Source organism: Euprymna scolopes, chromosome 2 (assembly GCF_053919585.1).
Source record: "Euprymna scolopes isolate OS-2025 chromosome 2, ASM5391958v1, whole genome shotgun sequence".
Taxonomy (NCBI): Eukaryota; Metazoa; Mollusca; class Cephalopoda; order Sepiida; family Sepiolidae; genus Euprymna; species Euprymna scolopes.
The window spans coordinates 194,864,741-194,890,060 of record NC_136483.1 but is presented as its reverse complement, the minus strand read 5'-3'; the positions used below and the strand labels follow the sequence as shown (position 1 = coordinate 194,890,060).

The 25,320-nt window shown below is 32.6% G+C and overlaps 1 protein-coding gene across 5 annotated transcripts in view; it reads left to right on the top strand.

The window, feature by feature from the left end:
* Nucleotides 1-25,320, top strand: part of LOC145301055 (cAMP-dependent protein kinase catalytic subunit 1) — a 486,812-nt gene that overhangs the window by 181,612 nt on the left and 279,880 nt on the right. The window lies entirely within an intron of this gene.

The following is a 25,320-nucleotide window of genomic DNA, read 5'->3' as shown; positions in this document are numbered from 1 at the left end:
TATTTTACTAAATTGATTTTTTTCATTTAAAAATAAAATTATTTATTTTTTAATAAAGTTTTATTTTAAAATATTTGTTTTTGTTTATTTATATAAAATTACGATAGTTGAATTGTATTCTTTCAATTATATTGGCAAGTAAAATATAAAAGATTAAAACGGAGCGAAATTGAAATTTCCATTACATTTTCAATACAATCTCAAAACATAAAGCTTTGCTCGCCAATGAATTGTTTTGATAATATACGTAAAGTGAAATAAATCGAATATAAAATTAAATGAAAATATATTAAATAATTAAATGTTAAATAGATTTTGTAAATAGTACAGTTGAAATGATTAGAATATTTCCAATATGTAATAAGGTCGAGGTAATTAGTTAAAGATTTAATATAATGTGATATGCAAATGAGCATAAGTCATTCGATATGGGGGTGGTTTGTAGACTAGTATATAAAGAAATTAGGCATAGATTCTTATGTCTCCTATAACAGAAACATCCTAAAATGGGTTCTAATGTTTCTCTACCAGGAGAGATCTACCCTCTTACCTCCTTTATATTTCGTTGATGATGGAGAGCTGTACACACAGACAGAAACACACGAACCCTATTACTTTATAAAAATATAGATATATAAATGAGCTCATTATGTTGCCTTAAAAATCCTTTTTCCAGCAAACTGAAATTTGAGGAATATTTATTTATTAAATTTCACAGAAATCTGAGATATTTGAATTTTTACAAAAGGTTTTTGCTCTTCTCCTTTACTTAAAACTAAAGTAAATATTTCCCACGTTTGGGCCCCTTATGACTAGCAGCTGTGTTCCAAAATTCATAATGATCTGTTAATTAGTTTGAGCGAATCTTGTACATACAAACATAACCTAACTTTATATATAAATACAGTACACTCTGAATAAATTGACCGGACGCAAACGATTTTGAAAAGTGGAAATCAATTCAAATCTATTCATATATGTGTATGCATGTTTATTGGTCGACATGACGTGTAAGTAACAGTTTAAACATAATTATCAAAATGTATGTATAACCATAAATCCATAAATTGTTCGTATGATACGACGAGCAGCAAACAAACCATGCAAGAATTTCACCATCTCGCCATTTCTGTACATATATTAAATCTCCTTTGACCTGATAAAACAGGCCTTTTTTTTTTTTCAGATTGAAACGAGGTGTCGTTGTAATTGAGATAAGATGGCTTACCATGTAAAATCCGGTCATTGTTCAGAGATAAAAGCTTTATTGCTAGAACTCTGAGCCATATCGAATCGCTTGTTTTTCAAGAATGTCACTAAAACGAATCAACGTTTAACATTCTTGTATAACCTTTGCCTCCCTTTCCTGCTGACGCATTAGTATATCTCAGAATGCGATCACATTCTCATTTTTTTTTTTTGTATTTATTTTTAAGATAGTAAATGTTTTGTCTACAAGAAAATTTGTTTGTACCTAAAATTTTTTAGATGAGGCTTAACTGTTGTTTCATTATTCAGACTATTATTTTCATTTTGGTTGTTAGTTTTCCACAACGTTTCGACCGACGCAACCTTCTTCAGGTGCACCTTTTTGAACTCTGTAGCCTATACAAAATTTAGAACTGAATTCTTAATTTAATTCTTAATTTAATTCTTAATTTAATCCTTAATTTAATTCTTAATTTAATTCTTAATTTAATCCTTAATTTAATCCTTAATTTAATCCTTAATTTAATCCTTAATTTAATTCTTAATTTAATCCTTAATTTAATCCTTAATTTAATTCTTAATTTAATCCTTAATTTAATCCACCCAAGTAAATATACAGTGTGAAACATAAGCAACGTCATTTTTAATTTTCGATTAAAAAAATATCGAAATAATCACTTAAACAAAAGGCGTTACTTATGCCACACCCTACATATATATATTTAAGGTAAAATGATTTATGGAAAAAATTAATACAGCTCCACTTTAATAGTGAAATCCGAAATGTTTAATATTGAATTTCAAGGAAAACCAATGCTGCCAACTTAATTGTTATGTTACAGTAATGAATACATTAAAAAAAATTACGAAAAAACGATTATAGGTAGTAAAAATATTATTAAAGAAAACATTTTTTGACGAAAATTAGCAGAAATATGTTTGACAAAAAAAACAAAAAAAAACAGTGACGAGCTCCAAGGGGAGGTAAATAATGTGTAACTATTGCCAATTTTTTTTTTATGAATTGTGCGTTAAAAATCATAAATATGAGCAACTTGCCATTTTTAGCATAATTGAGTTATTTCCCTTATGTCACGTGTTCTCAAAACTATGACGAGGGTTTTTATGATAAGGATCAAAAACCCTTTTTTTTGGGGGGGGATAAATATTGTAATGTTTAAGTATTAGACATGCCAATTAAGTAAATATTGCTTTTTGTTGAAATTGACGCAGTCAGTAGATACCATAGTGTTTTAAATCGATTTTTTTATTTTCCAAATTTCGTTATTATAGTGTGTAGTTGCACTAAGAAATCATTTACTTAGGTTCCAAGAATACAACTCCGACAACCAGTTTGTGTACGATCATTTCTGAGACAATATAATTTTTTATTGAAATAAACTCTTTTCATCAGCACATAGATTAGACACCAAATAGAAGCTTTAAATTATATGATCACAACCAAATTGATGATGCTTATACAGCAAATTGTGAAGTTTATAGACTAAAGGGAGGTAATTAAAATTTGCATGCTGGCTATATCAAGGCAAGTTCACATATTAGATAAACAAATACAAATAAGGGATAAGCTTCCACTTACATCAGACGCACATAATAGAATGAAATATACAATCATATTTTGCCGTTTATATATATACTAGCGAGGGGTACCCGGCGTTGCCTGGGTGTTTGGAGGTGTGTGTGGAAACTCTGGGGGTGGGGTAAAAAAAATGTTTTGGTAGGTAAGTATGAGGATCGAACCTGAACCATTGAGGCAAAGTTGTAAATTAAAGTGTGAAAAAAAAAACGTGCTACGTTAACGATTGCTCCACCGCGAGATGCTAACGGAAACATGTTTGAATTTATTTAATTACTTGGATTTGGCAGGTGCCCGTTTTAATGAGTTAATGAGGTCAAGTTTGACTGTGGGATAGTATCATTTACTGCGGGAACGCTTCCCAAGATGTTATAGGAAAAAGACTCACCCACATGCGGCGAGCGACATATGTAGAATATTTATCTTCCCGAAATCGAGCAAATTAAATAGACAGACGAGCTTTGTTGTAAACTGTGAGATATTACGATTTATATGTGATATAAAAAGTTTTTAAAAGTTATGAACCGACCGACCGCTTCTCTTAAAAAAGCCTTTTGTAGACAAACAGAAAAAGCAAACACACATACATACATACATTTTCGCTTTTATATATATATATATTATTTACTATAATAATTATTAAATACCTACAAACACTACTGCTTCATCATTTCGAGAATCATCAGTGCAGGGTGTCATGATTAACACCAGTTGAGATTCGAACCCAGCAACAAACCACCTCTGACTCCATTAGCAAGGACCAAATCCATTCGGCCACCATTAACAGTGAGAAGTATTGTTGAAATTTAAACATTTATTTTTTAAATGTTTTTAACGTCTGTCAGAGTGATCTAATCATATGATGATCTATGCATGCGCATATATATATATATATATATATATATATATATATATATATGATTAGTTTTTTTGGAAAAAGAATTCCAGCAGAGTGCTCAATTAAAAGGAAAATCCAAATTTTAAGAGCGTACTTATATTTTGTGTACAGAAAGTTGTTAGTTGAGACAGGTCATTGGTACCGTCGGTTTCAAGCCCGATAATAAGGCCCGTTTAAGGTATCCTTATCAAGCTCTCTTCAGCCAATATTCGCAATATATATATAGGCGGCAAAAAGAAAGTCCGCGATTGTAATTTTTTCAAAAACTTCAAATTTAAGCTAAATTTAATGTAACTGTTTAAACAACCTATACGTCATTTGATTGGCCTTTTATTCTTCTATAATTTTACCTGTTCATATTGACTTTTAATTGAAATATTCTTGTGTTCACGTTGATTTAAAAAAATAACTTTAAATTGAGGAGGCAAAAAAAAAAATCCGCACAATGGAAAAATATTATTTAAATGTAACTTTAGAACATTAATGCAACACAAATACAACAGAAACTCCACCACCTTGCAGCATTGAAACTGAGCACCTAGGATTAAATTCTTTGTCTTTCCTCCGACGGACGTACTGCCTACCATCACTGTCTAGCCTATTGAACTTGCTGTCGTCGCTACAAAGCACTTTTGACTAATATGAAGAGTCATGATCTTCATTGCATTTGACGAAGTCCAGACGGCATTTTTTGTTCTTTACAGAAATCATTGGTTTCGTCTTGCAACATATCCTCGCAAATTTAATTCTTTTAATCTGTTGACAGTAGAAAGAGAGCACTTTTTAACAAGATTGCACTGTTGTTGGATTTGGGGAGCCGTTTCAAATCTGTTTCTTTGGCTGCGGACCTTGATAGCGTTGTCTTCTCTGTTAGAAGTAACTCTAGTACGACTAGATTTAGGGCATCACAAACACTGCCGGTGTTTTGGTGCTTTTGCATAGTTTTTCATACCATTTTCTCATCACATTTCAATCTGCGACTGATTTCTCGATTGGATAAACCAGAAAGATGGAAATTAATGAGCTCCTTATGATCACTAAGAGAAAGTCGTGGCATATGGAATAAATGTTACATTGTATAACCTGGAACAACAATTGTGATTAGAGATGCTTTGTTTCCTGTTAGTGGGTAGTTTAAACTGATTTAGGGGCAATAATTTAAGCTGGTTTTAAGCAAATTTGTTGCTGCAGACTTTCTTTTTCCCTCCTCAATTTGAAGTTATTTTTTTAAATTGACGTGAACACTAGAATATTTCAATTAAATTAAATATGAACAGGTAAAATTATAGAAGAATAAAAGGCCAATCAAATGAGGTATAGGTTGTTTACACAGTTACATTAAATTTATCTTAACTTTGCAGATTTTGAAAAAATTACTAGTATGGACTTTCTTTTAGCCGGTACTATATATATATATATATATATATATATATATATATATATATATATATATATATATATATATAAATATATATATATATTTATATATATTAGAGAGTAATACTGCACATCTAAAATAGATTAAGTTTAAAGCTACGAAAATTGATATTAGTATTGTTCTCATGGTGTAATGGTTATAAGCATTGGTTTACAGTCAATTCTGAGATATATTCTATGGAAGATTGAGGGTTTCATCCTTATTAATGGCGATAATAACTATGAATAACATAAATTAGTATATTTTACTCTATCATGTCCGTTAGAAGGAAAATTATTTGAACAAGGTGCACCTGATAAAGATTACAGCATTTGCAACCCTGGTAAAAATAACAACCAAGATGAGAATAGCGATTCAAATAATCTGAATAATAATTTTAAGATAATTGCATCCATTTTTGTCCCATTTTCTGAGATAAAAGTCTAAACGTTCACATTTTCTAAAAGTAGAAAAACAGCAGATATACCTGTCGTCTATGCTTTTTATGGTAGATGCACTATGCTGTGTGTGGAAACGAGATTAAAACTATCACCTTTAAAATTACACCCTTTTACATTTATTTGTATGTTATTTCATTCAAGTGTAATGTTTTTACGTTTCCTAGTTTTTGGTTTAATGTCTGTTTTATATGATTGCATGCTACCTTTCTGAATTTTTTAGATGAGGATTGGTAATGTGGATTATTTGGACTACTGTTCTCATTTCAAGCGTTATATTCAGAATATTTTTTGCAAATGTAACGTCCAGTCTTTTAATTGCATCTTTTTTAAACTTGGGAACCATCTAATTAAACTTAGAACTTCAACGGAATTTCTAACTTACATTTTTGTTTTTAATCCACAAGAGTAAATTATTTTCATTTCATTAACCATATAAAGGAAAGTTGTGCATATGTGATGGCTTTTGTCTAAAGTCAGAAACTACATAAGATACAATGCCTGAGAACAACGAAGATTACCAATGCCAAAGAAGAAAATGTTTTCCTATAAGTGGTGTTTTCTGAGACTCATACATTCCTTCTTAGCCAAAAGGTCACAAACTAATGTTCCCACTCTCACAGTGAAATTTCATTCCACAAATAATGTTTTCTAGAACTAAACATAATCATCCTAACTATAGAAATATGTTTGACAAATCTGCTCGGCATTAAATAACTTAGCTAGTTGATATGCTATAAAACAAACTAAACACGCAAACTCGTTCTCGGTGATTCTCTTCTCATTTGTCCCCAAAAATATTGTGAAAGTCATTCTCTAATTTTTACCAACTCGCATTGAATTGCTATTTCTATAATCGTTTGTCTATGCACTGTAAAGAAAACCACAAATTTAGCCTAATTCAACCCCAAAAGCAAACTTTCCCACGTTACACCAATATCTTCCCGGTTCGCAAGATTTGAAAAGTTTGGGGGAAAAGAAGCAACGTGTTCTAAATTTAGAATTATTATTTATTAAGCAATATACACGATTCGTCATTGGAGATAAAAATAAAAATGGTGAGATATATATATATATATATATATATAGGTCGCCTTGAATTACAGCAGCATAAACTTTATACCTTCAAATCAATAACTGGGAAAATCTCTCTCTCTCTCTCTCTCTCTCTCTCTCTCTCTCTATATATATATATATATATATATATATATATATATATATATATATATATATTATTCAGAATAATGAAATACAATAAATTTACTGGTGTGCAAATCCAGTGATTATTGGTTTTACAAAATATTATTGGATGTAATATTTTGTATAAGACTATCTCAGCTAAATAAAAGTGCTCAATATACTAGATAGAGCAAATAAATCATAATGTGGGGATTTAAAATTTGTGATTTGAAAATACCCTTTTCTTTTTTTTTTTTTGCTGCATCAATATCCAATTTCCCTTATTCTATATAGCTAAAATGATTTTAAAAACTTTAAAAAGATTTAATTTAATTTTCTATGTTTATTACCTTTAGCAAATCAGGTGCAAACCTTTTATGATATTTGCTAATATTTTCCTCCGAGGAGATGTATAAACATCAAAAACTCATGGGTTAAGGAAATATATTTTACTATACTGTATTCTTTGTCTCGCATGCAATAAAATTTCTATATTTGAAATTTAACTTTTTCAAATCACAAATTTTAAATTCCTAAATTATGATAAGTGGCCTGCCAAGGCCACATATTAGACAACCAAGCAAAAAAAAAAAAAAAAAACTAAGCAAAATTCATCCCAAAGCAGTAAAACTAAAACTGGCTTGCCAGGACACTATATATACAAATGGAGGCATATTTGAGCATATTTTATTGGTTTGAAAATATATATTTTTTTTTTTTTTTTCAGTTGTCATGAATAGTATTATAATGTTAATGATTCAGCCACTTTGATGAGTCATAGACGACGAAACACGTGTCAGTGGATAATTTTATTTTAAAAATAATATATATGTCGCTCCCCATGTGGAGGTACCAAATTGGTTAAAGGGAAAATTATTCCCAACTCGCTCGCATTTAGGTAAAAATGCACTTTCATAAATAATTGAATTCATTCAAGACGTATCGCAAAAACAAAACAAATAACATATACGTAAATCGCAATATATATATATATATATATATATATATATATATATATATGTTCTTTTTCTCGCTCTGACATTGATATTAAAAGCCTACTTATTCTTTTTAAAAATTATTAAAACAAACTTTTTTATTATTCTCAGTCATGAATATGCAAGCTACTAATTAAAGGTTAACTAATTTACATATTCTTTTGAAAAACAAACTTTCATTAATTATTCATTATTGTTATTAGATTGGGTTTATTTAACTATTATGTTGAATTCTATTTATGCATATTTTCTATATTGTGCATTATTACATAGCATTTATAATAAAAAAAAAAGTTCTAGTAAGTGCATGTTTTTATACATATCTATATATGTATATATAAAAGTGATCTTGTATGTGTGTGTGGAAAGTCCCTACCGAACTCCTCTGAATTTTTGGTCTCCAGACTTGAAAATTAATCTATAGGGCATTTGGACATGTGGAATACTTTTGATTTGGCTTTTCAGCCGGTAAAATAGCTGTTAAGTGGTCAAAATTGGGGGGGGGGGAAACCAGTTAATCTTGACCTAGCGTGAGTCCACTATATCCATTTATTTCTGTGCATGCGTTAATTAAAATTTATAGGTTAAACAACGTTGTTTCTTTGCAGTTTCTGTATACGTATGGATTTAGGTCATTTGCTAATGAATAAGGCTGGCGAGCTATATGTTTTCATTTCGATTCTTGACAAAGTCTTTTTTCTTTTTTTTTAACTTTTGAAATGAATGCTATATATTAGGTACAATGTAATAATCTATAGAGAATCGGCTTTATAATAATAGTTAAGAAATCTGCATTCCTTTAAATATCACATTTAAGCATATTTTACAAATAGGCAACGCCGGGCAGGCTGTTAGTATAAATATGATCTCTACAAGTTGTCATGTTTACCACTTTGTATTTGGTACTTGAAATATAAAAAAATATTGTAACCCTTTGTTTAAATAATAGACCTACTTTCCTAATATAGCAGTTATAAGCATTTGCCTCTTTATAAAGCATACAATCTTGATTTGTTGTACAATATTTTGGTTTCGTTACTTTAGTGTTGATCATATACGTATTTAAGGTTTCTATTTAATGGTTAATCTCGGTGCTGTTGATGAGACTTTCTTCTCATAAAAATTTTTGTATCATCTCAGAAACGATCGTACACTGATTGGTTGTTAATGTTGAGTTCTTCATGTTTAGATAAATGATTTTTCTATAAATCGTTTTACCATTTGCTTTATATATACACACTAGAAAAAAATATGCCTCATTGAGTTTCCAACCCAACTCTCGTTAAATTGCTTGAATTAAAAACAGTGAGATTGCAAAGAAAATAAAGGCAAAATCCATGATTTAACCTTTTTTTTCTGCTCATTATATCTCTCTCCATCTATCTCGTCCTACCACTTTCATTGTTTCACTTTTTATCTCACTTGTTTTTTTTCTTCTCCAGCTATGGGTAAAATAGAAGTATTTCTTTTCTTGCTGTCTCTCTCCGTCAAGACAGAGAAATTAAAAAGATTAATGAAAGAGTCTAGGAAGGGAAATTGATTACCTTTGAATGTGAATAGAGAGGGAGGGGAGTATGGAAGGGACAATAATCAACAGCATCAAGACAGGAATTTCGTAAAAATTGTGTCGCCGCATGAATCAATTGCAAATTATGGTTACTTAGAACAATTAAAATAGAATTTCTTTTCAAACATAACTCAATCCTAAAACTGAGGAATATTTATATATTATGGTGGCTAAAAATTGTGGTTGATCATTGTCATTGTATATTACTTTTAAATTTGAGAAAAATTAATGTAGGTTTTTAACCTCTCTTTATATTAAGCACTGGCAGTGTTTGAAGAATTTTTTAGTGCACGTAGCAAATCGCATTCTGATGCAGAAAAACATTGAACAATTTGAGAATCTATTTTAAATGCTTTTTTTTTTTTTTTTTTTTTTTTACACAACATATTTTTCACTTTGATATTTCCAGTAATCAAGGAGACCATACGGCAAACAATGATGGCATTAGGCCACACTAATGGAACAAAACCACGTTGACACGTCGGTTCTCATTAGATCACCGAAGTTAAGCAATGTTGAACGTGGTCAGTACCAGATGGGTGACCATTTGGGAATAACAGGCGCTGTATGTAGGAAGATGTCAACAACACCTTACAAGAACTAGAAAAACATAACATCGTTATCTACCCTAACTGGGATTTACATGTGACTGGGAACTGTTTGTGGATTTGATATTCTCTAGACACTTCCTCCTTCGATGGAAGCCGGTTCAACACTAGGCTATATAATGGAACAATAACAATTCCTTACAACATCCGAAGAGGATTTTCCAAGGGGATAACTTATCTTTATTGCTTTGCCTGGCGATAGATCTGCTAAGCAAAACACTGAATAAAAGCCGGAGTGCCTACAACCTGAGTCAGGGCCGCCAACAAGATCCGAACAAAAGAGTCAACCACCTGCTCTTCATGGATGACCTCAAGCTGTATAGCAATTCTTAAGGTGGCTCTTCCAGGTTATACATAGTTTCTTTAGAGATATTGGAATGAAGTTTTGTTTGGACAAATGTGCCAAGTGCTCCATCAGAGCTGGTAACAAGATGCAAACAGAAAACATACAATTTGATGAAGATGCTGACAAACTATTTAATTCATCATGCAAAGATTAGAAAAAAATTAGCAAAGAATGTGTACGGTGTCTAAGGAAAATAACTATCGTGTTTATCGAGCATGTATAAAGAAAGAATATATTCAGTTATACTTATTTACGTATTTGATGCTTAATATTAGATTGAATGAAATATCCAGCAATTGTTGAATATTATTTAAAAAAAAAAAAAAAAAATTGATTGTTTCGTCTTTAATGGCTCATGTCAGCCCTGTTTTAGCCAATGGTTTCTAATTTTTAATATTTCTTTTTTGTTTCTTAATTTATTGTTCGACTGCTTTTGTTTGTTTTGTTTTTTGTTTGTTTTTTTCTTCACCAGCTTTCTGTATCTGTGAATACGTGCGTGTCATGTTATTTTGATATTTTTATCTCGACAATCTCTCTGAATCGTGCTTTGAATTCCAGCGTTTAAATCATTTTTTTTCTTTTTTTTTTTTTTTTCTTTTTTTAGAATAAAAATGGTTTTGAATATTTGTGAATATTCTTTACAGGTCAAAAAAAAAAAAAACAATATTTAAGTAAACTTATAAGAAAATCTGTACAGTTCAGATTTTATTCTTTTTCTTTAAAGATACGTCCATACATGACTACCAGAGGTTCTGTTTGTCTGTCTCTCCGTTTACATTTGAAATAGCATTTTCTGTTGTTTATAGCAGTTACATGCTTACAATTTTACACTCAAGGGGTGATTAGTACGTAGTTGGGTGAAAATGCACTCGCATCTTATCACTCACGGACGGATATTTACAGTAGAACCCTGTTTGCATGCGGGACAATTTCTGTCTCTGCCTAAACTCCCCCCCCCCCGCCGCAAATTATAAGACAGTCGTTTTTTGAGGCAATATTTTACATCGCTCTCCTTATCTCTAGCAACGGCTCTGCTAGACGAAATGGAACTCCTGGACTCATTACCATAGTACATATACGTCGGCAGACTCAGCCTATTTTTATATTCTTGAACCTGTGGCATAACGGATAAACTATTAGGTAAAATTCAGTTTCAAGTGACACTCTTCTGGAGGTTGCAGGTTCAATCCTTAGTGTGGGTAATACTAAGAATACAATTGTGACTTAAGAGTTCCACCTACCTGGCCATGGCTAACGGAACAATAGTACGCTATATTACCTCTTTCCAGACCATTTTTGCATTGACTATTCTGTTGGACAAAATTAATCTACATTGGAGAAAACAAGTTTTGTACTTTCAACCAAAATTTGGTGAACATTTTTCCTCATAGTAAACAATGCCAATAGGATAGATACAGACGTTAACAACCCTACTAATATGAGCACATATCTCTTGCCACCACAACAAATAAGAAACCCTGGTGTAATAAAAGATGTTGAAAGTATGTAAAATTTTGATTTTTAAACCGAACTTTCATTTTAATTTCTCAATATTACTTTTGGTCTGTTATACTCAAGTTGAAAATAGCATTTTGTTTGGTTTGTCATGCTCAAGTTTGAAATAGCGTTTTCTTTGACCTGTTATGCTTAAGTTTAAAATAGCAATCGCACCAACATGCAGATGGAAACCGAACTTTCATTTTAATTTCTCAATATTACTTTTGGTCTGTTATACTCAAGTTGAAAATAGCATTTTGTTTGGTTTGTCATGCTCAAGTTTGAAATAGCGTTTTCTTTGACCTGTTATGCTTAAGTTTAAAATAGCAATCGCACCAACATGCAGATGGAATTTATCCATTTGAAGAATGAAGCCATTCTTGTATTGTTTTTTTTTATTATTTTTTTTTAATTATTTCTTTTTTTATTTTCAAATATCTCCAGCAAGAAAGTGGGTGGATCAGGTTTTTGAGGTATGAATTTGATAATGTAACCTTGTTAAAAATGGGCTCTTTCTTGTAAACCACACATTGTGTTTAAGGACTAAAGAATAAAGACTGGAGAAAATATGTTTGAAACTCTAAACTAAAGCTGGAATTGTTGTTGTTGTTGTTGATCGGATCAAATGTATGAAATCAAGGTCAATCCTTCCACTGACCTCCAACCAATAAAGTACAAAACAGAATTCCTTTTGGGCGTTTTAAACCATAATCCGTAAGAAATTCTTTAGTTTTAGTGACTCGAGTTTTTTTGTTTTTTATCACCGCAACAGATTTTTCCATTCTTACTGATTGTTGTTGTTTCAAAAACAACACTGAAATTGCCTCGCTGATAGCATACCTTTTTTTTGGGGGGGGGGGTATGACTTCTTTCACGTTTAAAGGTGCATCCTCAAAAGTATTACTTCCTCCAATTACCGAAGCAGAGTTCAAATCCGATGTGATCTATTGTGAATTCACTTAGATGCTAATGCTATTGTGATGAAAAGGTATGAACGATCCCACTACATTATCATTTAGCTTTTGAATAGAATAGCGGTTCAGTTTTCAACATTTCAACTTGTCTCTCCACGGGAACGGAGTTAGACGCAAGTTTTCGATTTTTGAATGTGGCAAAAAATCCAATTCCCTCAACACGGGGCATTCTAGGTTGAGACAAAACTTTTAAATTGCTTCAATCGAGGACAGAAAAGATGAAGTATACTATCAGAACAGATGCTACACTTTATTCTTAATCAAGAATTCAAAGCATTGATGTACTGCAAAAAAGAAAAAAGTAAGCATACATGAATTGAAAAGTTTTAGAAAATACTAGCAGGTATCCCTGACGTTACCCGGGATTGAATGATGATCAACAACTGATTCACACTCCCATATTTTTATTGTCATCAAAATCGGTGAAATCGCCCATTTTTCAATCAAATTGATTGATTGCCTGTTCTAGTTAGTGACCCATCATCGTGCACAAGGAGGAAGCTTCACATGCCTCTCTACAGTGACTTCGTCCACAATATATTGAAGTCTACATTGCACTGTTGAGAACCTATTGTTGCTTTTATAAAACTATTTTTTATATATAATGAATTGTATTAAAGTTTAAAATGAAAAAGTCAAGTATCATGGTGCAATTGTGCTCTAAACAGAAACTGATTTCGAACATGCCTCTATCATATCAAAGAACCTACTATTGATTTCATATGCCTGGCCTTTCGGCTTGTGTGGTAATAACATTTCACAAATGCACTTGTGATGTTAGGCTGTGTAAGTTAGGTTAGGTAAACTTAGGCTGTGTTAACTTTGGTCAAAATCGCCTGTTCCTTCTTTCATCGGATTTCTTTGATTATTGATATTTATTCGAAGTCATTTCAATATAAAACCTATCTATGAACACTGCCAGATACATAAAGTACATTTGTATGAAATTTTATAAGAAAAATAAGCCATAGGGAACTCGTTCTCTCCCTTTCACAAAAAAGTACAGTTTACGTCAGACTCTGACTTGTTGAGAAGTTTCCAGACTTTGAAAATGTACTTTTCTTGTTCGTCTCTCATTCCAACCCAGATAATAGATTTTATCTGTTAAATTATCTTATCTGAACAGCTCAAGAGGATCTCCTATGCAACTTTTAAGTACTTAGCGTGTATATATATATATATATATATATATATAAACATTATGAATGATATATCTAATTACAAAGATAAAAGTAATATCCTTTAGCTATAATCGAAACTGAAACCAAAACTTATGAATTATTCTTAGTAAAATTATTTATGACATGAAATAAAAGTACATAACAATTAAACGACCCGGATGTAAGCATGACAGAAAATAACACACACACGATATCGTATTAATATATAGATTATAATTTATCCAGTTTTTATTTTCATCATCAATTTTTCTTGTTATATATTTGTCTCTGTGTTTCAATTTCCATTTTGGAGCTAAATCTTGATTTCTATATGAGATACATAGATATGCGATTATATTCCATTAAAGTTCTTTTTTTACTTCTCACACACTGAATTAGTAAAATATTTGGTAACATCGCTTGGAAAAGTTGCACAATTCCCTGTAAAAGCCAGTGTCGGTTAGCCATATCGAGGAGATCTTATTTGGACAGCAAATATGAAATGTGATTTTCAATATTTAGTCATGGTTTACTTTTCGGGAAAAGTATCCTCATGTCGGGTTTTCCTGACAAACTCATGTACAGAGAGACCTTAGCCACTCGAGGATAGTGTCTAGTAGGTATTCAAGTTCTCTCTAATGATACAGTATTTGGCTACATGAATCTTTGTCTTTCTTCTCTTTTTCCTTGTTTTTCTTTTTTCCTTGTTTTTCTTTTTTCCTTGTTTTTCTTTTTTCCTTGTTTTTCTTTTTTCCTTGTTTTTCTTTTTCCCTTGTTTTTCTTTTCTTTATTTTTCTCATCCCTTTTCTTCTCTCATTCTTTTTTCTCTTTATTTTTCTCTTTATCCTTTTTCTCTTTATTCTTTTTTTCTTTTTCTATTCTTTCGTAATTTTTTTCTTTTTTTCGTAATTTTTTCTTTTTGCTGTTTTCTTTTTCATTTTTCGTTTTTTTTTTTTCGTTTTTTTTTTCTTTTCTTACTATTCTTTTCTCTTTTCTGTCTTATTTGTTTTGTTTTTTCCCTTATTCATTATATCTATTGTATTGAGCCAATTTGTGGAGGAAGGGGTAAAAATGTGTAAAAGGAGTAAAAGTAATTTTAAAAGTATGATGTCACACATTTAAAAAAAATCTTTTTCTTGTTAACCATGCTCCCAAGCAACACCTGATAGCCTTGCTAGTAGATAATAAAAAAGAAAGACTCAAGAATAAATGGCCATATAATGCATTAACTACGCACCTGTGATGGTGCGTTGCAGAAGACTTGTTGCCAAGTGTATTCTGGTAAATGCTACCAATAACTGCGTGCTGGTGTGAAGGCACTAAAAACATCTCGTTTCACTTTTCTTGAAAATGATTAAATCCGCCATTTTTTTTTTCTTCCTCCGATGATTTGCTTTGTAAGAACATTAATTGAAATCTTTTCCTCAAAATGTTATTCTCAAAACAACTAGATGGTTTGGTCACATTCAAAGGATGAAAGATCTGGAGTAAGCTGAAGAGTTGAGATTGGAAAGGAAACGCCAAGGAAAATATTGGGAGAGAGTGAGAAGGTGAGATTTGTATCCGTGGTTGATAGTCGGCTCTTTGTGAAAATCGAATCCTTTTAGACTGAAGCAATTTTAATTTTTGTCTCAATCCAGTGTCTCTTTTTGGGGAGCTGGCTTTTCCCCACATTAAAAACTAGCCTTGTATCTGACTCTGCCCTTGTGGAAGGCAAATAAATAAAATCCCGCCATCTGAAGTGGAGTTGAACCTTTTTGAACGAATCTGGATTTTGGTTTCTCGAGACTCGAAAGTGAATATTTTTTTTTTTTTTTCATCTATTTTTCTACCGGGTCATCTAATCCCGATTTTAAGCCATCTGGATTTCTGGAACAACCAACAAAATGGAGAAATTGTATTGCAAAATATGGCTTAATACTTACTGTCCAATAAAAACAATTTAGTATGTGATGATGTATGTTTTTTGTCTCCCATCCTTCTCTCTTTCTCTTTCTTGTCGAAAGTTTATCAACCAAAAGCAACAAAAGGAATAAAATAAAAATTTAAAAAATGCCCTCTTTTCATCGATGAATTTAAAGAAATTATCTGTTATTAAATTCCCGGTGATTTGGGTGGCAGTATTAGGACTTGAGACTGTGTGATGACTAGCTACTCCTACTCCCTCTATAATATTTGTAATCAAAACAAAAACTGTTGATTTGATTAAGTATGAAATTGATGAAAACAAAATTTATTTTGAACAACATAAATCAATATTTGCTTTACATGTTTAAACGAGAGATATGTTTTTCATGTAACTTTAAAAAAGCTATTAATCACAGAAGTATGGTGGGAAATTTTGACTTTACGGAGATGAATTACAAGCCATAAAAATGGCACTAAAATGATCGATGGTTTGAGGAAAGAAATTTTTTAAGACTCTTTTTACCTGACAGCAATTAAGAGGAAACCGAAATCATTTTTTTTTTCGCACATGAAATTTGTTAGATGTGCACTGACGGTGTTAGTGTTAGATCTGGCCTAGCTCTCCAGCTATATGTGGGCATTATAAGAAATGAAAGGGTTTACATACTTGAAAAAAAGCAGCAACTAAAATGACAATAACAATTCTTAAATTTCTAGATACAAATTATCATATATTGAAACCCTACGTTTGTAGGTAGAGATTATGTCAACTAGTATGCATTTAAGATAGAGACTTCCGAACTAAAATTAGTTCCTTACTTATTCTTCTACTTGGGGATTGGGAGACGCAGACAGCAGACATCGAGGTGACATTTGTTTAGATTCTCTCTACATTGTTAAACGCATGTCACCTCTCTCACTTCCCAACTCCGACTGGCTAGAAACTCTCTTCTGACCCCCCCCCCCACCTCCGAATACGTGACGTCATTTCTATGTAATATCATTCGACACCTGCATTTCTAATGTATTTAGTCTAAGGAAGTAACCCTTCATCCCCCCCCACACACACACACTTCAATCACGATGGGTCTATTTTCGTTTGTTGTCAGGTTATCCTGACATGTACTCTGTGTAACCCTCGCCAAAATTCATACTAGTTAACATAATCTCTACTTACTAAAATAAAATTTCTATTGTCAGTGAGTTATTCCTCTTCCACCCCACCTGCTCTGTTGTTCAACCGATAGAAGGAAGAATAAATACCATTAAAGAAATTACTCCCACACACACACACACACACACACACGATTTGATAAACTAAACTTAGTTGTTTAAATGTTCAATTGATCGCCTTCAACAGCTAATTTTATGCGAGCTTCATACTCTCTCTTTCTCTCCCTCCAACGCTCTTTCTTTCTCTTTCTCTCTAGCACTCTCTCTCTCTCTCTCGTGCTTTCTCTAGCTCTCTTTCTCTCTCATTCACTAACTCTATGTAGATCTCTAGCTCTCGCTCTCTCTCTCACTCTCTCTCTCTCTATCTATCTATATAGGTCTCTAGCTCTCCATCTCTCTCTCTCTCTCTATATATATATATATATATATATATAGGTTTCTAGATCTCTCTCTCTCTCTCTCTCTCTCTCTCTATGTAGGTCTCTAGCTCTCTCTCTCTATTTCTAACTCTCTCTCTCTCTCTCTCTCTCTCTCTCTCTCTCTCTCTCTCTCTCTCTCTCTCTCTCTCTCTCTCTCTCTCCAAATGCATTTTCAGTGTTGCACTACTTTGGAATAAACGCTAAAGCCAAGCTAAAATCAGTGTATATAAAAATTTGTCTCATTAAATAAAATTCGGTTCTTAATGAGTGACATTGGAAAGACTTATGATTGTAAGAAGGGATTTTCTGAAATATCACTAAATAAAAATATCGATAGGATTAAATATGTAATCTATAAAATCGATTGAAAATAAAATGTAAACGAAAATAACATATTCAAAACAGAATTAAATTAAATTGAGGCTGTAAGAAGTAAGCTATTAGCCCCCCCCCCACACACACACACAAAAACGAAAACAAGAAACAGATTTGCTCTTCTTTATGGAAGATTTAGTTATTGCTGAAAAACTCAAGATCCTTAACAATTAGGATTTATTTTTTACACTTAATGTAAGTCGGTCAGTCGGATTTGTGTAAATGTTTCTTTTGGAATATGAGCCAAACAAAAATAAATCTTGGTTTGAAGCTTTATTTTTCTACTCAAGTTGAGAAGGCCAAAACTTCGTTCTTCCCACTCCCACTGAATTTTGCTGACTTGTTTTTATTTTGTTAAATAAAAAAAAACATTCCTCAGCGATGTCCACTTTTTGGCTAGTTTTCCCCCACAGTAAATGATACAAATTTTTGGACTCCATCACTTCTTAGTTCATGCTCTCCTTACTCCAACTTCTCTGCGACACTTAAGGATTCAAAATGTACCCTCCCATCCCTGCTGCTCCACGACAACAGAAAAAATAAAACGAAACCTCGTTGAAGTCATTTTTTTTTAATCATTTGCCAATCAAAAAGAATTTATCAGCAAAAGCTGAACGGGATACATTTGTAGGCGGCAGTAGTGAAGTGGATAACTTGGTTGTGCCAAGTTCGAATCCAGTAGTTTGTTCCATAGCACCATTTTCACTTAGCACCGTTTACGTGGTCCTTCCTGTAAGTACCCGATTTTAAAAAGGAATTAGGAAAAACCAACACCAACAACAAAATCAAGTCAGTCGAAGAAATTGCATCAGATTGATTCATATGAATCTACGTTTTCCTACGATCCTCTTTTCTGTCACATTCCAATCCCCACCCACCCTGAAAATAGGTATTGGTTCTGTGTGCGTGTGTGTGTGTGTGTGTGTATAAATATATATTTCCACAGCCAAACAACGTCGCAGCCCACAATAGCCATGACAGCCAACAAACCGGAAGTCCAAGACTCGAGTTTCGCCCTCATTTGAGCTCATCAGCCAGACATATTTGCACCCGAGATTTGAAACCTTTCTCCAATTGACATTTCCAGTATGTTACACATACACACACACACAAGATTTGATAAACTAAACTTAGTTGTTTAAATGTTCAATTGTTCGCCTTCAACAGATAATTTTATGCGAGCTTCATACTCTCTCTTTCTTGTGGTCTCTTGGTCTTACTGGATTTCAGGACGAGAATTAATCTAATCTTGTGGAGTATCCAGCTTTGTGCTGTTACTGGAGGTTTCAAATCCTAGGTGCAGATATGTCTGACTGATGAGCCCAAATGAGGGCGAAACTCGAGTCTTGGATTTCTGGTTCATTGGCTGTCATGGCTCTTGTGGGCTGCGATGTTGTTTGGCTGTGTAAATAATTATATATAATCTCTCACATTCTGAAAATATATATATATATATATTAGTCTAAAGAAGCTTTGAATAAAAAAAATGCAAAAATAAAAATAAAGAATGCAGTTTAAATTCCCGGAAGGAAAAAAAAAATATTAACTTTAACCTATCGCAGACCTAGCACCTACATAATCCGACTTTTAAAATGTTTATAATGACCAAAGAGAATTCTATATATATATATATATATATATATATATGCTAGCAGGTCGCCCGGCATTGCCAAGTCGTAAAATACGCTTAAGAATGATTTTTGATTTATGCAGATTTCGTATTTATTATTATACTAGTGGGGGTACCCGGCGTTGCCTGGGTGTGTCGAGTAAGAAAGTCTCTCCCCCCCCCCCAAAAAAAAGTAGGCAGTCTCCTTGAGCAAAACTGCCCAGTTGAGAGTGAAGGAATGAATGTTTTTGGCCAATTTTTTTATACTTGTCGTCCGAAGGATCGAGCTTAAAAACAATACCGATCTCGTGAGGCTCTGTCACATGTGTTGAAAGTTTTTGCAACACACACACACACACTTTGCCTTTTATATATTAGATTATATTGGATTCAATATATAATAATGATTGAAAAAGTTTAAAAAAAAATCACTTGTGTGCCACCACTGAGAATCGAAACCAAAATGTTTAACTTGATTTACTTTTTCCTTTGACGTTAATGCCTCAGCTATCAAGACATGTTTGCTGCAAGGCTAAAAATTAAAAGATGAACCAATAGCTATTAAGTTACGCATGCATATTTGTAATGCCGTCATTCGACCTTCACTTGCCAAATTCCATTTTTTTCATTTTCACATTTGCACCGATTTTACCCAGCTAAAACCCAACTATAAAGTTTTGCATGGGTTCGAATACCCTATATATTAAGTTTCATGTCTGTAGACCAAAACTGTCAGGAGTTTGGTAGGCACAATCTTTTAAACAAACATATATAAATATAAAAACGGAGGTGGAAAGACCTAAATACGCAAATATTACACAAGTACAAATAATGCAGATTATCTGCACGAATATAATTACACGTAATAGTTAACTAAAGATGATCATCCCATGAGAAAACTGAAAAAACTTATAGGGAATTAATTTAAATGAATGTTTAAAAGAATAAGCAAATTTGCTAGATCTTTTGCAGATGAATGCAATTCAACAACCCATATATAACAAAGTTGTATTTTCTTTTTAATTAAATAGAAAAAGATTTTAAATATGAATATCAATACACAAAAAAAAACACAAATTTATAGGAGTATATATCTTATATAATTAAAGAATGAGAGTTCATATAGAAACGTTGTTTTGAATTCTCATTCTTTGACGTTATTCTCGCGTTGCCCACTGACAGTTCAAACATTTCAAAATACAACTGCTAGAAACAATGCGCGGCTCTTTACAAGCTTCTTTCTCTAGATTTACAACATGGCAAGGAACAAGAAAAAAAAAAAGAAACAACACACTGAAGATGGAGAATACCTCTCAAATATATTTGTGATAAATTTCAAACTAGTAAAATATTTTATTTTCCTAATGTAGTATTAGGAATCCCAGCTTAATTGCTATATAGGTAGTTTTAGAAATAGAAGTTATATAAGCATATTTTGGGTTTCCCATCAACGAGTTGGCAGGGTCACAAAAGGTTAGGTTTGACAGGTATCAACCTAGAGAGAATACACCAGAAATTAGGGGTGACACGAGAATTGTGGTCGTAGGCTTCTGGTTGACGACCACATGGGCTGAAAGTGGTTTAGGCAGCAGAGGAATGCAGATCGTAGATTCGGCTCTCTGACAACCAGGGTTCGAGATGATAGGCTTGCCTTTAATAAAAGATTGAAGCTTCAAATCCATCTTGTTGTTTATTGATGCATCTGTCTGCAGTGACCACTCCCCATGAGATGCAGACCAGCGTCCAAAAGATATCATCCGCTGGCCAAGGTAACCAGGTATGTACGCATTATACATGGCACATACACGTCTCGAAGACCTTCTGAGGCAAGAAACGGTGTAAGGATAAGAACACACACCCATACACACATATAACAGTGAACCGCACGTAAGAGCATACACACACACACGTATATAAGTGAGAACGTTGATAAGAACACACAGACCCGTAAAAGTAAAAGCGTGAAAAGAATGGTAAACAAGAAACGTAAAAGAGAACGATTAGAACAGAAACGATTAAATAATAATAAATAAATAGAAACACGCAAAAGCTTTCATTTAACACTAATATTACGTTGTATTTGGCTTTCAAGCGCACTTGATGCATATTATATATATATGATTAAGTACGACAGTTTTCTTTCATTAATTTTCTGTTGATTTTCTCAATCTGCCGAACATTTTTTTCTCATTTCAGTTAGTAAGTTATGTATTAGAAGCAATATTAATTTTTAAAACCCAGCATTAACAAAATAGCTTTTAAGATTAAATTAAATATATTTCATAATTAATATATATATTAGTGACCTGGCAAAGGCATGGGAAAGACAGCGAAGCAAAAAAAAAAAATACCTATGCAAAATTCATCCCAAAGCAGCAAAACTGAAGCTGGCCTGCCAGGACAATATATATATATATATATATATATATATACAAACGTAAGCAAATTTGGGCATATTTTATTACTTGAAAAATGTAGGTTCTTTTCTATCAATTGTCATAAAATGTTAACTATAAATAGTATTATAATCTTTAAAAAACCTGCAAATTTTGATGCAGTTTCGTCCCATAGAACCAAAGATATGAGCATTTCAATATTCCATTTGGCTACCAGTGTGTGTGTGTGTGTGTGTTTATATATATATATATATATATATATATATATATATATATATATATATATTCACCGAAACCTCTGGTGTTGGAGAGGAGACTAAAACTTACTGCTATAGTTTCAAATGTTCTGAAATAACAGCAGGGAGAGACTTGATTCCAAATATTTCTCATATGTTATATCTCCTCTATTTGGTTTTCATGCATAAAGTAAATTTCAGTGTATAAGAATTATTTGATACTGGCGATATTCATAATCGTACTCTGTTTCGAAAAGTGGGGAGATGTAACATATGAGAAATATTTTTAGTCTCCCCTCCATCAAAACCAGAGGTTTTGAGAAAATGTCATATATATACTTATAGTTTCCAAAAACTTTGCTACACCGCTCTTTATTATTCCTCCCTAACAGACGACTTAAAATAAATAAATAAAATTCAACCAATAAATAAAAACCAAAATAAAATTGCATGATATAATAAATCTGCATAATTTATCATGTGACTATTTTATAAATACACTAGCATGTCACCTGGTGTTGCCCGGTCATAACTTATGCTTAAATATGATATTTTAATTTATGCAGGTTTTGCATGTATTAGCCAATTCTCTATTAATATATTGTACCTAATATATAGTAAGTTTAAAAAGAAATATGACTTGGGTGCCATCAGCTAGAATCGAAACCAAAACATTTAGCTATCAGATAAGTTCTGCATTTAAACACTTATGTATTAGTTACAACATTGAATCCAACAATTCTTTACGGTAAAACCGTGCAAATGCTTTATCTAGATTTTAATGTAATATATTATATACTAGCTGTATATACCCAGCGTTACCTGGTCAAACATATTGTCGGCCAGAGGGATTAGTCACATACTATTTAAGATACGCTGAATATCCTTGTTATGAAAAGTGACCACATGTTGGATTTAGGGAAGCATCAAACACATCTTGGTTTATGAAAATCAAACGTGAAGCAACTCTCATAGCTTAAATGAATAAGCTTACTTCTGGTGACAAAACCCAACTTGTGTGCACCATCCCTAGGTGGGAAGTTTATGAAGAGCTACACCAAATATGACTTAACCTGTGACCTTAACCTTGAAAAATGGTTTGCACCATCCCTAGGTCAGACACCATCATGTCAGGTTTAGTCATGATCGGTTCAGCAGTGGTGTTGGCTGTTGAAGAGTATATATATATATATATATATATATATAGGCTATGACCTTGACCTTTCCATTGGAAAATGGTGTGTACCATCCTAAGTGGAGGACCATCATCATGCCAAGTTTCGTCATGATTGGTGAAGTGGTGGGGGCTGTAGGAAAGCTGTACACACGCATACTCGAACACTACTACTTTATATATACAGATACATATACATACATTATATTGGAAGATTTCTTTAAGATTAGATCTATCAAGATCTGTAGAGCTTAATGCAAAGAGCATATAACACTTGCCCTAATTACTGTGTTTCTTCATTACATCGACAAACAAATCTATGTATACCAACATATGACTTTGTCTTGTCTATAATTGCTATTATATATGATTCAAGTAAGCAATGACGCCTAGACAGAGTTTTACAATTATTAACATTGTATGACACAAAATCATTTATGGGGTTGATGTGTCGTAAAACAGTCAATCCTAATTCTCTGATAACTCATAACAATAATTGCTGTCTTTTATTCAGCTTCCCAGAGAAATTACGATTCTAAACAACTGATCTAATTTCTCTAGCCCCTCCCCATCCTCGATAAAACCTTCTTTGCAATTCTCTGCTCTGCGACATTGATTGGTCAAGAATTATGACCATTCTTGCTGACCACTCTGCCAGATGATTGATCACTGATTACTTTAATTGCAACAGCTTCTCTCTTATCTGTGCTGGTCAAGCTTTTTATCTCATTCATATATATATATATATACACACACACACACACACACACGAATGCTAGATTATCAATCCTGGGTTGATGCTTTCCTCACTGTACAATGCAAAGATCCAAAATCATTTATTAATTATGAATCCCACCCACCCACCATCCTTATCCTCATTCTACTAATTTCTATAGCACCAAAGACTTCAACAAGCAAGGACACATGATATTATCCTGTTTAATTTACAATGTATACGCTGACTGGTCACTTATGTTTTTTGTTCATTCATATGACACTAATTACTTTCAGTGTGACAGTGTGGAAGCTGTTCTGGTGATCCTTTCTTGAGTGGAGGACAATTTCAGCTTTAACTATGTTATTTATTCCTATAAAGAGAGTACCATTCTGTGTCTAGGCATTGTTTCTAGTGGATCTTACAGAGTGAACGAGAGAACTTAGCTTCTCTATCCTTCAGAACTTTACTAGATATCAATAAGTCTATTGATGTATGTTAGGGGCAACCATTGTAATCTGTTGTAATATGTATAACATCTCTATAATGGCAAATGTAGTTTCTTCATCTTTTATAAAAATGGAAACGTACTTCCTAATAAAACCCTACAAATAGGACACATATTACTCATTCATTCATACATGGACATATTACAATGATTGTCCCTAACATACATCAGTAGGCATATTGATACCTAAAGCTTCTTCCTTAGAACTGCACGCCTGTGGAATTGTCTTCTGTTTTCCTGCTTTCCAGCTTTCTATAATATGGTTGTCTTCAAGTCCAACGTGAACAAGTTTCTGATGAGCCGTTCCACTTAAGTTAACAAATTTACCGAACTTCCATAACTATCGATTACTATATTGTCCTTTTGACTACTCTACACTCTTTAACCCTTATCCTTGAGTGGCCTATCGGCCTTGATAAGTGGTGACGTCTATGTAAAAAAAAAAAAAAAACATACATTATGCCTACCTAGGCTAACATTCTGGCAGCAACTGACTGAATTTCAGATATACCCTATACAACATAATGAAGCTAACCAATAAGCTTCCTGTTCATATGGGGTTGTAACTGATTCTAAGGCTACTTTTCTCAATCATACCTTATAACACTTTACACATGGAAGGAGAGCTTTAAAAGTATATTACTACCCAGTAATATAGGTGGGCTCCCTTTACTGTACTAGAAAATTATAATAATCGTATATCTTTACAAAGCCACAATTCGCTCGTGTATGAAGAATTGTTGCTGCATCTGGGGTGGTGCATCTACCACTAGTCTCTCCCTCTCAGACAGACTCTCTGATCTAATAGTTCCCTCACCATCAGCCAAGCTACAACCTCTGTCCCATCGCTGTAATGTTGTATCCCTGTGCCTGTTTTACAATAACTGTAATAAAATGTGCTG